The sequence below is a fragment of the Euprymna scolopes genome, chromosome 33 (genome assembly GCF_053919585.1).
Source record: "Euprymna scolopes isolate OS-2025 chromosome 33, ASM5391958v1, whole genome shotgun sequence".
Classification (NCBI taxonomy): Eukaryota; Metazoa; Mollusca; class Cephalopoda; order Sepiida; family Sepiolidae; genus Euprymna; species Euprymna scolopes.
This window is the reverse complement of record NC_136514.1, coordinates 45,058,423-45,074,982: the sequence shown is the minus strand read 5'-3', so window position 1 is coordinate 45,074,982 and position 16,560 is coordinate 45,058,423. Positions and strand designations below refer to the sequence as shown.

General features: G+C 33.6%; 1 pseudogene; it reads left to right on the top strand.

Annotated features, from left to right (window-relative positions):
- The first annotated feature begins 14,131 nt into the window (after positions 1-14,131).
- LOC145258557 (U2 spliceosomal RNA) lies at positions 14,132-14,256 on the top strand (annotated as a pseudogene).
- The last annotated feature ends 2,304 nt before the right edge of the window (positions 14,257-16,560 follow it).

Here is a 16,560-nt window from a genome sequence, read left to right as displayed (position 1 = left end):
GAGGAAATGCCTCAGACTGCAGTTGGGCCATCTTGCCTGAATCAAGCATCAGTTTTTGAGTGGCATAAGACATTCACGGAAGGCAAGGAGTTTTTGAAATAAAGGTTGAAAAGTGTGGGGCGTGTAAGGATGTCATAACTTCAAAACTGATTAGCCAAATAAGAAATTTCATGAATAAGGAACGTCATGTGCTTATAGAGACAATAAGTGCACAGATTGATGTCAATGTGAGACATTTAAGATGCAGAAGATTTGCGAGAAGTTTGTCCCAGGGTTGCTGAGAGAAGATCAGAAAGAAAGGCATTGTCATGAGAGCAGGGAGATTGTCAAGCTGGTCAATATAGTTCCCGCAGTATTAGGTGCTCTTGTGACCTACGATGAAAGCTGGTTCTACTGTTATGATCCAGAGATCAAGAGACAGCGTTCCCAGTGGGAGCCTATCGGCTCGCCCAGACATATGAATGCCAGAAAGAGCAAATCCACCCAGAATTTATGATGATGATTATCTACAGGTACTGGTTTCCCGCTTGACATACAGTAAGCGGGTAACTATGTGAAGGTGTTAATGAAGTTCACAAAGAGATTCTGTCGGAAGAGACAAGCACCCTTTAAATAAGGTCAGTGGTATTTCCATCAAAAGAATACATTAGTCAATAACTTCATAGTTATCACAGACAAGTTGACCAAGAATAGCATCAAGACTTTGCCTATTGTGACTTTCGATTCTTCCCTGAACGTAAGGAAAATCTAAGAGGATGTCGTCAGACAATTAGCGTTCTAGCCAGCGTAGATAGATATTTTTGTAGTTTTAACAAAAAAGCTACAATAATAGCAGAGCATCTTCATTTACGCTGAACATTTATAGAATGCCAACATCAATATATACATCTACAGAATGCCAACATCAATACATACATCTACAGAATGCCAACATCAATATATACATCTACAGAATGCCAACATCAATATATACATCTACAGAATGCCAACATCAATATATACATCTACAGAATGCCAACATCAATATATACATCTACAGAATACCAACATCAATATATACATCTTCAAAATGCCAACATCAATATATACATCTACAGAATGCCAACATCAATATATACATCTACAGAATGCCAACATCAATATATACATCTACAGAATGCCAACATCAATATATACATCTATAGAATACCAACATCAATATATACATCTTCAAAATGCCAACATCAATATATACATCTACAGAATGCCAACATCAATATATACATCTACAGAATGCCAACATCAATATATACATCTACAGAATGCCAACATCAATATATACATCTACAGAATGCCAACATCAATATATACATCTACAGAATACCAACATCAATATATACATCTACAAAATACCAACATCAATATATACATCTTCAGAATACCAACATCGATATATACATCTACAGAATACCAACATCAATATATACATCTACAGAATGCCAACATCAATATATACATCTACAGAATACCAACATCAATATATACACCTACAGAATACCAACATCAATATATACATCTACAGAATACCAACATCAATATATACATCTTCAGAATACCAACATCAATTTATACATCTACAGAATGCCAACATCAATATATACATCTACAGAATACCAACATAAATATATACATCTACAGAACGCCAACGTCAATATATACATCTACAGAATGCCAACATCAATATATACATCTACAGAATACCAACACCAATATATACATCTACAGAATGCCAACATAAATATATACATCTACAGAATGCCAACATCAATATATACATCTACAGAATACCAACAGCAATATATACATCTACAGAATACCAACATCAATATATACATCTACAGAATGCCAACATTAATATATACATCTACAGAATACCAACAGCAATATATACATCTACAGAATGCCAACATAAATATATACATCTACAGAATGCCAACATCAATATATACATCTACAGAATACCAACATCAATATATACATCTACAGAATACCAACATCAATATATACATCTACAGAATGCCAACATTAATATATACATCTACAGAATGCCAACATCAATATATACATCTACAGAATACCAACATCAATATATACATCTACAGAATACCAACATCAATATATACATCTACAGAATACCAGCATCAATATATACATCTACAGAATGCCAACATCAATATATACATCTACAGAATACCAAAATCAATATATACATCTACACAATGCCAACATCAATATGCACATCTACAGAATACAAACATCAATATATACATCTACAGAATGTCAACATCAATATATACATCTACAGAACGCCAACATCAATATATACATCTACAGAACGCCAACATCAATATATACATCTACAGAATACCAACATCAATATATACACCTACAGAATACCAACATCAATATATGCATCTACAGAACGCCAACATCAATATATACATCTACAGAACGCCAACATCAATATATACACCTACAGAATACCAACATCAATATATACATCTACAGAACGCCAACATCAATATATACATCTACAGAATACCAACATCAATATATACACCTACAGAACGCCAACATCAATATATACATCTACAGAATACCAACATCAATATATACATCTACAGAACGCCAACATCAATATATACATCTACAGAATACCAACATCAATATATACATCTACAGAACGCCAACATCAATATATACATCTACAGAATACCAACATCAATATATACACCTACAGAATACCAACATCAATATATGCATCTACAGAACGCCAACATCAACATCGATATACATATGAAATAATCCTCTGTGGATATTCACTCTCATGACAAGTTTTTCGTACGTAAATAATTTGTTTATTTTATTTACTCATGAATATGTTTAAATGCGTGTTGTAACCGTCGTAATTGTCGTGGAAAAATATATAATGTTTAGAACAGTTTCAATGTTTGAATTAATACGAAATACAGGTAAAACGACCGGAGAAGTTTTTCGTGTGTTATGGATCTGTTTATTTTATTTACTCATAAATATATTGACTATAAACTGAAAAAAAATTAATTAATAAGTTATAAAAAGGGGGGATAGAGATGAGGGGAAAAATAATTCACAATCATTTATTAGTATTGGCTATTCATATTATTGCTAATATTATTATTGTTTTTATTATAATTGTTATTATTATTATTAGTAGTAGTAGTAATAGTAGTAGTAGTAGAAGTAATAATAATAATAATAATAATAATAATAATAGTAGTGTTAGTAGTCGTCATCGTAGTAGTATGTTTTTATTATTATTGTAGCTGTTATTTTTATTGGTGTTGTTTCTTGCTGTCATTGCTATTTTTGTTTTTACCACTATTATTATTACTACCGATATTAGTGTTACTATTATCATTGTAAATTTTATTGCTGTTATTGTTATTGGTGGTGGTGGTGGTGGTGGTAGTGGCGCTTATGGTGGTTGTAGTCGCACCAATGGTGGTGGTGGTGGTGGTGGTGATGAAGAAGAGAGATCGGGAGGGGATTAATAAAACTATTGTAGGTGGTGTAACCTAAAATTCACTAACACTATTTATGGGGAATGTTCAATCAAAATATTGAAAATAAAGGCTGGGACATCTTGTTAAGATCTCACGTCCGCCAGGTGTCCCACCGGTCAACAGGGTGGGTCCTGTCGTAATCATACAACTGTTCGAAATTCGGAGGATGCGGATGAATGTAGGGGCAGTGAGAATTGGCAGAGAGGGTCCCAAGACACGAAGGGAGTTGGAACAGGAAATGTCAAATGCCATGGACGAATGGGAAAGAAGAGTACTGTGGGAATGTTTTGTAAGAAGTGGAAGTACCAAATCTGATGGATATATCCGAAAGGTGAAGGAAAAATGGGAATCGAGAGGAGGAGGAGCTTGGAGTGTCGCGAGTTTGGTATCCCAGTTAAAACAAATTAAAAATAACAACTTACTTTCTGTGATTGTAAGGGAAGAGATCGAACGGACGTTTAGGAATGAAATAAATAACGAAAGTAAAATTGATGAAACTAGCTCTAATGAAAGCACTGAGAGAGTGGAAATGCAGAAGGGAAATGTAAGCGATGATGGGAGGCGGACAAATGAGGAGACAAGGAATCATATTGTTAGGGGAAATGATGAGAAGGAGGTTGAAGGATATAAGGCAAATGAGATCAATGATTCTGAGACAAGTGAACCAGTGAAAGGAGCAGATATATGGAGAAGTGGTGATGAACTTCGAGCTTTAACTTCTGTAGAAAAATAAGTACTTCAGAAGTAAAGAAACGTTCTTCTTAGAGACAAGATCATAGATATTCCAAACATGAAGAGTAGTGATAGGCGGAAGGTGAAGAGCGGGGTAAAAATAGTCTAAGAGTAATTCACAGCATCATAAGAAAGAGAATATCGATTTCGGAACTTAACAGGCTTTTATATGAAGCGTCATACCTTATTGCAAATCGTCTTGGCTTAATACAGAAGGAAAAGAGAGAAATGAAGGATAGAAGGCCATACTGGCAGCGTATTAAACGGTGGCGGAAAGACATTGGTAGACTCGAAGAAATAAGAAAGGGATATAAACTGGGACAGAAAGCCAAGGACGTGCTTGAAAGCACGTATAGATTGCTGGAACAGGGAACCATGACCGTTCTAACAATGTTGAAAGAGAAGGTCCACACTGGTGGTATGAAAATTAGGAACTTTGTTGGAAACAGTGTTGCGTTCTGGCAGAACAACCTTTTTCGGAACAATCAGTGTCAGGTGTATAGAAAAATAAATGGTAGTTAACAGGCGGAAAATAACCACCCTCCAAATGCAGATGATGTCAGGCAGTACTGGAGTGGGATTTGGTCTGTCGAAGGGCGATATAATAAGAAGGCTAGCTGCTTGTTAGAGGTCAGAGAAAAACTATCAGGAAGGCAGCAGATGAACGTTGAGATAACCATTGATGGCGTGAAGGCTGGCATACGAAGGATGAAAAACTGGAACGCACCTGGTTCAGATGGAGTGATGGGCATCTGGTTCAAACAGTTCCAATTACTTTATTCACCTATAGCTGCTGCCCTGCAAAGGTTCGTAGAGTCGGGAGATGTCCCTGATTTGCTTGTTAAGGGAACGGAGGCACTAATTTGAAAATACCCTGCAAAGGGAAAAGGTGCCAGCAATTACAGACCAATTACATGTCTACCACTAATGTGAAAACTGTTAATTGGAATCTTTGCGGAAAAAAAATTATGGAAATCTTGTGAGTAATGATGTTTTCCTTGATGAATAGAAACTGTGTCAAAAAGGTCCGAGGAGTACCAAGGAGCAATTACTGATTGGTAAGGCACTAATGCAGGATGCAAAGAGGAAGAAGAGAAACCTGAGTGCAGAATGGATCGATTACAGAAAGGCTTACGATATGGTTCCTCATTGATGGATCCGTGAAACACTATTGATGAGGAAGGTTGCTGGGAATATGGTAGGGCTTTTGAAGACAAGTATGATTCAAAGGAAAACGGTGCTGACAAGCAAAAAGGAAATTCGTTATCGTCATTTCCTTTTGTAATGATAATGATGCCACTGAGCATCCTCTTGAAGAGAGAGAAACTGGGGTATAACTTTGGATCTGATGGAAGACGCCTCAACCATCTACTGTTTATGGATGATTTCAAGATATTCGTTAGAAATGAAAAAGAAATGGAGAGATTGGTAGAGTTCGTAGGGGCATACTCGGAAGACATCGGGATGGGGTTCGGGATTAGTAAATGTGTGGTGCTGGTGATGAAAAGGGGAGCCAAGATTTATTCGAATGGAATAGTGAAGAAATAGAAGATACAGGGTATAAATATTTGGGAGTGTTGGAGAGTGTAGGCATCATGGACAGAGAAATGAAGTAGAAAGTCAGGAAGAAGAGTGAAGTCTTAGAAGAGTGAAACTAATTGCGAAGTCGAAATTGTATAGAGAAATTCTAATAAAAGCAGTGAATGCATGGGCAGTCAGTGTTTGCGATACAGTGCTGGAATTTCAGAATGGTTTAATAAGGAGTTGCACGCCATGGATATCAAAACAAGAACAGTTTCAGCAATGGTTGGTATATTCAACATTCGAAGTTGCGTAGCGAGTTTGTATCAAAAGATGAAAGACGGTGGGAGAGGATTGAAAGGTGTAAACGAGTGTGTTAGAACTGAGAAAATGTCGTTGAAGCATTATGTGATTAGAAGTGAGGGGTGGATGCTTAAGGTCGTGACCAATGAAGTGGAGGTATGTGAGACCAAGGCTGATTATGTGAAACGTATGGATAGAGAAATGACAGAGGAACTGGCTAGGAAAAAATGCATGGAGTTCTTCTAGGATATAGCAGTAGTGGCTGATAAAAGATCATGGCAATGGCTTAGAGATGAGTACCTGGCTAAGAGTACTGAAGCTTTTGTCTGTGCAGCACAAGAGTGGGCATTAGAAACACGATTGTTCAAAAACGTGGTTCTAGAAGAGGAAGTTGCTGCAGAATGCCGGATTTGTGGTAAGATCTCAGAGTCAATTGCGCACCTTGCAGCAGGGTGTAGTGGATTAGCCGAGAGAGAGAGAGAGAGAGAGAGAGAGAGAGAGAGAGAGAGAGAGAGAGAGAAAGAGGGTATCGCAAGAGACACGATCGCATGGGACTCCGGATATATTGAGAGGTATATAAGAAGGTTGGGGTAAATATGCTGGAAAATGGTTTAAGGAGGTGCCTGATAAAGTGAGAACAAGGGAGGATGGAAATGTAGAGGTATGGTGGGACAAAAGTGTCATAACGGCCAAGCAATTGGAACATAATCTTGCGGATTTGGTAGTTATTGACAAGGTCTCAAAAAACTGTCAGATTGTAGACTTCTCAGTACCCAGGGACAAGAATGCGAGAGAGAAGGAGAACGAAAAGTGGAACAATTATGCCCCATTGGCCTTGGTGATAAGGCGTATACATGGGGTTAAAACTAAATAATCCCGATAGTAGTACGCTAGGAGTAGTATCCAGTCGTCTGGAAGGACAATTGAAAACTACGAATTCTCGATGTTTTAGTCGGCCTTCAGACTTCGACGATTGTAGGTACCACCAACATCCTTAGGAAAACGCTTGATCTTTGAAGCACCTGGTTTGGAGCCGGGGTTGAGGGAAATTCTCTGGAAATAATTTTCGTCCCTTTCCAGGGAGACGTTGATAAACGAAATCAGAATTATTATTATTATTATTATTATTATTATTATTATTATTATTATTATTATTATTATTATTATTAATAATAATAATAATAATAATAATAATTGTATAACTATTACAGTTCTCTGGAATTGTCATACAATTTGTAACAAATGCTTTCTAACTGCCAATAATAGTTTTGTTTAGTTTAGATTAAGATTATATATCCTCAAGTTTCCAAATCGTTTGATAATTTTGCAAATAATTATCGCTCGCAGCTTCAGTTTGTCTTTTATTTCAGTTAAAATTGAAAAATCTCTAGTACTTACTAACTATTCCATTGGACACCATGTAATGAATCTATCGCCTTCTTCAGGTATATATGTTTCATGACGACTATATCGGGATATATTAGTTGTGGAGACTTACATATATTTTAGTAGGAAATTTCAAATATGTTAGCGATTTCAACAGTAAAGTGTACCATGTTTAGTTATTGAGTTCTCAATTCAGAAGACAAATACACCTGAAGATTGCCGAGTGTTATATAAGGTGAAACATTTTGAAAATAACCACCAGCGTGAGAATCGTAGCAGTTCTCCCGAATGAAAGACATTTTGTTGTTTTATTTTTGTGTAGTTTTGCTGCTAAATAGAAATGTCGTGCATTTTTTTTCCGTGTGTTTCAAATAACTCTTTCAACAATTCGTGTCGTTCAGGGAAAACACAACAATTCATATTTTAATCAAATGTAAAATAGCATTTGATTCTGTCATTTGATCCTCCCAATTTTGTTTGGGGATATCTTCAGATAATGACACTGATTTCAAAATGGAAGAAAACATGGGAAATTAAAGGAAAATAGAAAAAAATGCTTGCGTGATAAAATTGTGTAGACTAATATTTGGAAAGATTTGTATGAATTGGACCGTGCATTTTTCTGAAATGCGCTGTCCGAATTATTTGCATTATTCTAAAATATTACATTTGTTGTTCAGCGAATAGTTTTATAGACTGAACTTATACTACGGTGCATCTACGTCGGGAGGTCTATAACGTTTAACTAGGAAATATCATTTTCGTCGGTCTGTCAAGCTTACTATGGATTTGCATTTTCGTCAGCCTTACATCTATAAATATAATATACTAGAGTATGAAATAGTGTTTTAATTAGTTTATATTATATCTAGAATTTCGATATACATGGCATAACGATAAAATTATCACCTTAGAAAAGACGACATCCCATGTTAGTTTGATGAAAACCGGTTTTCTTTTTTCTTCTTTTTTTTGTAAACTATCTACTATTGGTCAGTGCTGTACAAACCCCAAAAGAGATCAGAGTCGCCATCCATGTCTGAAAGTGATACAATGTTCAACGAGCCAGATCGGAGATGCGCCGCTATACAACTCACGGTCTACAGCGATCCAAGTTATAACAACAAAACTATTGCTAAAACACTCAAAATGCATCGCTGGATTGCCACGAACAAACAGAGATGTGTCCAAGGTGATAAAAACAAAGTTTCCGAACACGGTTAAGGTCTTTACTGCGGTAAAAGTAAGGGCAATACCTCACCTCAAATCTTCGAAGTCTTCTTGAGGGTTTACACAAAAGTTTACTGGGTGTGCTGAAGAGTGTGGTGATCCTCTGGTGCAGGTTGCCGCTGGCAGACCCTTGGTGTGGCAGCAGGACTCGACGCCGGCCCACAAGTTCAAAGAGACACAGACCTCGCTTCATAAGGAGTGCTACGACTTCGTATCCTTCTCTCACTGGCCCCCTTCTCCCTCTACCTTGATCGGCTGGACTATTTCGCTTTGTCATATGTCGAGAACAGCACCAAGGCCAGCCTGCTCGCAGCACTCCGCCAAACTCCCGCCGGCGCTTGTGGAAAAAGCATGCTTCCAATTCTGGGCCCGTATCGAGGTGGAGATTGAGGATGAAGGCGGTTACATTCAAGAAATATAAGCCCTCCTACATAATCAAGTTACCTGAATTGGGTTTCTTTGAGAAAAGTTGAAAATTAAACCTGAGTGTTGTTTTCTTTAGGCAACAACTTTATCGTTCAACCCATAAACAGATTATTAATCCCAAGTGGAATAATCATCCGTGGAAATAACACAATTAGGTTTATTGTAAGAATAGTACAAATGATATAAGGGTCTGAATTACGGATATATATATATATATATATATATATATATATATATATATATATATATATATACATATATATATTTTAAAGGAGATTAGAATAATAGTCTAAAGAGCTAAGTGTATTTTAATGTAATAGTGAAATTACTAGTTTAATTAAAATACAGGAAATGCTCGTTGTAATTTAGATATATAATAAGCTCGATAGTTAAATGTCCTAGAGCTAATTCAATATTAAGTAATGTGATTTATAATTTAAAAGTTTTAAAATTTTTTAAATTTAACAATCAAAATTTAATTAAATTAAAAATCAGTTTCATAAGAAGGAACAACAACAAAGTCAATTATCTGTACGATCGTTTCGGAAATCCGTTTTCTTTTATTTGTGGTATACATGAAGTCACGTAGAATAATTATACATAGTTTTTTTGGTAAGCACGGTCTCCTCATCAGCAAATTTAGGAGGATTTCTATTGAATTGAAAAGACACCAAAAATAAACCTAGCATTAAAAGTAAGGCAGATGAATCTGAAAAATTGAAGTAAAAGGTTTGGATATAAAATTTATAAGAAAATTAATAAGAAAATTTGTATAGGTTAGAGATAGAAATGAGTAGAAAAAATATATATATTTTTGAATTTACATAATAAATTTGATTTAAAAATATATAGATATATAATTACCTTTTGGTTTTTCTTTTTTTGAAATCAGGAACTGTATTTAAAGTAGTCATTTAGATGTTTGCTATAGCTTTTTATTTTATTGAATGATGAATTTTAAAAGGGCGACGCTCGTGCAGTAAATTGTTTCCGTTAGCGTATTTTGATTTAGAGACGCTACAGTTAATATCTATAGAGAGAGAGTTTTTTTTTTTTTTTTTTTTGCAAGTTTTTAAGGGGAGATAATTGTCATGGCTTTATTTATTATTTGATTTACGAGTCTAAGGGCGGTAATTGGTTTAACTTAATTTATTAAAAAAAAAAAAAAAAAAAAAATCTATTTTTACTAATGAGTAATTTTTAATAATTTAAGGTGGTTTATATTTATTAAATTTAAACCAACGTTTATGATTACACGATAGAAGCTCGTGTCTTGAATTTACTAGTTTGTTTGTGCTTTTTATATCTTCATATTTTAAAATTTTTAGGGTTTCTTTTGTACATAATGTACAAAATTTATCTCCTGGTTTATATGATTTGCAAGTCTCAATTATTTGCCATTTTAAGTTGAAAGAAATATTGCTATTTTTTAGTTGCCAAATATAGTTGGATAGAGTAGTTTGGTTTGATAGAGAGTTATTTTTAAAATAATGTTTGTGCGTTGAAATTCTATGTTTTATTGGGCCAGATGTGGAACCAATATATATTACCTCTTGATTATTATGATTATTTTCCGTTAGGTCTATTGTTGGATTATAATGTGGTGGGTTGGTTAATAATTGATCGGTAGATTGATTTAAGTTGGTGTTATTATTTAATCTGGTAGTTGAGTTATGGCTGTTGATAGGTTCTTGTATATTTGGAGTTTTTGATACTGTGCAGCTATAGATAACATTTTTAATTTTACATGAGCCTTGTAGGGGACATTTATTTTTTCTTCTACAGTTACAGTCCGATGTATTTTGTATAGTTGCATTTTGTAGTTTATTAATTGTATTATTATTAGAGCTAATTATTTTCTGATGAAGGTTAGGCATAGTAGAGTAAGAGACTTTAATTGTGTTCTTATTGAAAATCTTATTATATCTATGGGGGGCTTTAAAGTTCTTATCTAATATTTTAAAAAATTCTCTAGCTATGTTTGTTTCTAGGTTTTTGGAATACGGGGGGTTGAACCATAGGATCTCCTTGTGTCTATTCTTACGTTTGCGGGTTTTAGTTTGTTGTTTATTTATATTATTATCTAATATTTGTAGTTTGGTTTTATCTTTTTTTGTCTCCTGGTTATTTTTCTTAACTCGTATACGGGAAGACATTGCCATATTATATGTTATTACGCTCTTAATAGGTTTATGAAAATGAAAATGCAATTAAAGCTCTACATAAATTATTTAAAAATTATGGACTTAGTATAAAAATCGACCCTAATAAAAAAATTGTTAATTTCTTAGACATAACCTTAAATCTTGAAAATTCTACCTTTGAACCATACCATAAACCTAACCAATCACTTCTATATGTCCACAATCAATCAAACCACCCTAAATCAATATTAAAATCAATAGTTCCCAATATCGCTCTAAGAATTTCTAGACTGTCTTCTACTAAATCAATATTTACCAAAAATGAAAAATACTATAATGAAGCCCTTAAAAACTCTGGATATAATTCACAAATTAAATTCATAAATGAAAATGATAGAAACATAAACTGCATTAAAAATAAACCTATTAAGAGCGTAATAACATATAATATGGCAATGTCTTCCCGTATACGAGTTAAGAAAAATAACCAGGAGACAAAAAAAGATAAAACCAAACTACAAATATTAGATAATAATATAAATAAACAACAAACTAAAACCCGCAAACGTAAGAATAGACACAAGGAGATCCTATGGTTCAACCCCCCGTATTCCAAAAACCTAGAAACAAACATAGCTAGAGAATTTTTTAAAATATTAGATAAGAACTTTAAAGCCCCCCATAGATATAATAAGATTTTCAATAAGAACACAATTAAAGTCTCTTACTCTACTATGCCTAACCTTCATCAGAAAATAATTAGCTCTAATAATAATAAAATTAATAAACTACAAAATGCAACTATACAAAATACATCGGACTGTAACTGTAGAAGAAAAAATAAATGTCCCCTACAAGGCTCATGTAAAATTAAAAATGTTATCTATAGCTGCACAGTATCAAAAACTCCAAATATACAGGAACCTATCAACAGCCATAACTCAACTACCAGATTAAATAATAACACCAACTTAAATCAATCTACCGATCAATTATTAACCAACCCACCACATTATAATCCAACAATAGACCTAACGGAAAATAATCATAATAATCAAGAGGTAATATATATTGGTTCCACATCTGGCCCAATAAAACATAGAATTTCAACGCACAAACATTATTTTAAAAATAACTCTCTATCAAACCAAACTACTCTATCCAACTATATTTGGCAACTAAAAAATAGCAATATTTCTTTCAACTTAAAATGGCAAATAATTGAGACTTGCAAATCATATAAACCAGGAGATAAATTTTGTACATTATGTACAAAAGAAACCCTAAAAATTTTAAAATATGAAGATATAAAAAGCACAAACAAACTAGTAAATTCAAGACACGAGCTTCTATCGTGTAATCATAAACGTTGGTTTAAATTTAATAAATATAAACCACCTTAAATTATTAAAAATTACTCATTAGTAAAAATAGATTTTTTTTTTTTTTAATAAATTAAGTTAAACCAATTACCACCCTTAGACTCGTAAATCAAATAATAAATAAAGCCATGACAATTATCTCCCCTTAAAAACTTGCAAAAAAAAAAAAAAAAAAACTCTCTCTCTATAGATATTAACTGTAGCGTCTCTAAATCAAAATACGCTAACGGAAACAATTTACTGCACGAGCGTCGCCCTTTTAAAATTCATCATTCAATAAAATAAAAAGCTATAGCAAACATCTAAATGACTACTTTAAATACAGTTCCTGATTTCAAAAAAAGAAAAACCAAAAGGTAATTATATATCTATATATTTTTAAATCAAATTTATTATGTAAATTCAAAAATATATATATTTTTTCTACTCATTTCTATCTCTAACCTATACAAATTTTCTTATTAATTTTCTTATAAATTTTATATCCAAACCTTTTACTTCAATTTTTCAGATTCATCTGCCTTACTTTTAATGCTAGGTTTATTTTTGGTGTCTTTTCAATTCAATAGAAATCCTCCTAAATTTGCTGATGAGGAAACCGTGCTTACCAAAAAAACTATGTATAATTATTCTACGTGACTTCATGTATACCACAAATAAAAAAAACGGATTTCCGAAACGATCGTACAGATAATTGACTTTGTTGTTGTTCCTTCTTATGAAACTGATTTTTAATTTAATTAAATTTTGATTGTTAAATTTAAAAAATTTTAAAACTTTTAAATTATAAATCACATTACTTAATATATATATATATATATATATATATATATATAAAGCTGAACGTCTGTGTGTGTGCGTCTGGTCACGAATAGACTCATATATGGTTGACTATTATAGAAAACGGATCACATATAATGATAGAAGATGTATCGAGACACAGGAATGGGTATGTTTGATCTGGCAGAACAATGGTTCATTAAAATTATGGGGTCTGCGTTCGCGCCTGGTCCACAAAGTATGGAAATAAATTTAAAAATAAGAAAGTTTACAATTGTTTTTGATATAGATTCACATAAGATTAATTTGATACTTATGTTTTAACTTAAATAGAGATGGTATAATAAAATTGTGGGGTCTGCGTTCGCGCCTGGCCACCATAGAATGGAAATAGGCACACACTTTAATAAAAACTTTTCATATCTATCTTCGTAAGTATACTTTGATAATTATGTTTCGGTTTGAAGAAATATGGTATAATAAAATTATGGGGTGTTCGTTCGCGCCTGACCTCCATAGAATGGAAATATGTCACAAAGTTTAACAAGGTTTTTTTTAATATAGATCCACCGAATTTTGTGATAAGTGTTTCAGTGTTAAGATCAAAGGTCTGTTGTTAATAGATGATGTTCTTAGGTTTTTAAGCTTTTCTTGGCCTTTTGGCCGAGATCAAGGTGTAGTATCTGTTACGGCAGATATTGCAAGCAAAGACCATATGTGGGGGCAGCCCCACATATAAGACCTTGGTCAATGTAGGGGCGACCCTTCGTACCAATTGTCACTATCCAGCTCCCCTACTCCTCGGGGAGTTGGTCCCCATTTCCTCCTCACATTAAAAATCGGCCTTGTGCCTTATTTGCTCGGCGGGGGAGCAAATAAATACAGCTTTCCTTGGCCTTTTGGCCAAGATCAAAGTGTAGTATCTATCCGGCATATACTGCAGCAAATACCATATGTGGGGGCAACCTTTGTTAATGTAGGGGCAACCCTTCATACCAAGTGTCACTATCCAGCTCCCCTACTCTCCAGGGAGTTGTTCCCCATTTCCCCTTCACTCCTCACATTAGAAATCGGCCTTGTGTCTAATTGCTCCGAGGGAAAGCAAATAAATACCGCTTTTCTTGGCCTTTTCGCTAAGATCTAAGTGTAGTATATGTTCTTACTACAGCTGTACTTATGTTTGTAACTTTGTGATATTAAGATGGGGATCACTTTTTTGTATTAATTTAATGTAAAATGATCACCCACTTTACAACCAGTCTCAAAGCCATTCAAATCAATCTCCAGATCATTCAAGTTGTGTTTGAAGGATTCCAGGTATTTTTAAAGCATTCAAGTCATTCTTAAGGTCATTCTATTCATCCTTAAGTTCATTAAAGTCATTCTAAGTCATTTACTGTTTATTTATTTAAGTCATTTCAGCCCATTTTTTGGTCATTTTAGTTTATCTTTAATAATTTTATGTCAATCCTACATTCACGCATTCATTCATTACACGAGAGCACGTGACTAATAGCTATCGGGCTTGTTTTGTTTTTTTTAATTGCGATTTTCCATTTCTATAAATGCAGTACGTTTAGGGGCACACTTTTTAGCGATTTTAAAATGTTCAATGTGCCGTTAATTCGAATTTATATTTTTTTCCGATCAGTTACTTTGAAATTATTTCTTTTTCTTCTGAACCGCTGATTTAAAGTGTATAATAGTTCGAGTTACTATTCATAAATATGACGTAGCATTTTCTATTGTTACATACGCAGAAATACAAACAGACATATCTTTACACAGGACGTGCTCGAAGTAAAAATTTGACGTTTTTGTTTTAGATTTAAGAATTGTGAGTCTTATCAAAATATAAATAAAATGTCACACCGATCGGTCTTGGATATAACCTTAAACTATATCCAATGGTGAGGGCCCCAGCTTGCAGGCCTTAGGGAGTGTGGAGCTACCCTTTAATTGACATTGCTCCCAGGTCCACTCTGACCCAGAGTGGTAGCACCTGTTAGGGCCCTAACTATGGGTTAAATAGAATACGACTTAAAAAACAAATATACTATATTAAAAAATCGTTCTTCAAAATCACCAGATTCGGCATTAAATAACCTGAAAAGGGTTGATATGCCGTAAAACAAAACAACCAAACAACCACAACGATCACTTATTTCCTGACAGGAGTACGTTTTTAAAAATCCCTTTTTTATATTTTCTTCGGTGTGGATGCGTCAGTCCGAAATATTTAGGGGGGGTGCATTTTCTAACTAACCTGCAATTTTTTTTTAATGCGCAAAGAACCAGAACCTTTAATGAGAACTAAATAATGGAAACAGTCACGAAAATCATTTTATGACTAAAAATAGACTCTATTTATTTCAGATATGTGACAGAATTCTTGGAATGTTTTATATGTATCCGATATTATTCTCTCTCTCTCACACACACACTATATATATATATATATATATATATATATATATATAGATATATATATGTTTGTGTGTGTGTGTGTAAAATATATATGGCGATTAAGCATACCTTAATAACTAGCTCTATCTACGTATTGAGCACTGTTGAAGTAAATACTTAAAGTTTACGCATAAATTTATACTTTTTATATTAATTCGTGTGAGTAAATGAAGTAGTTTATATATATATATATATATATATATATATATATATATATATATATATATATATATATATATATATACTAGCAAAAGTACTGGTCGTTGACTGGGTTCAAACACAGCCAACAGAAAATGGACTCTGGTTTATGAAAGTATGATAGGTTATGAAAAGGAAGTGTTGTAAAGAGATAGCTGCGAATTTGGGGGTATCAAAACCAAAGCAAACTATGATGAAAGTAAAAATAAAATAGATAAACCCTATAATTTATTATACCATACCTGTTCACACTGAAACACTTATCACAATATGCTGTGGATCTATATTAAAAAACCTTGTTAAACTTTGTGAAATTTTTCCATTCTATGGAGGTCAGGCGCGAATGAACACCCAATAATTTTATTATACCATATTTCTTCAAACTGAAACATCATTACCAAAGAATAC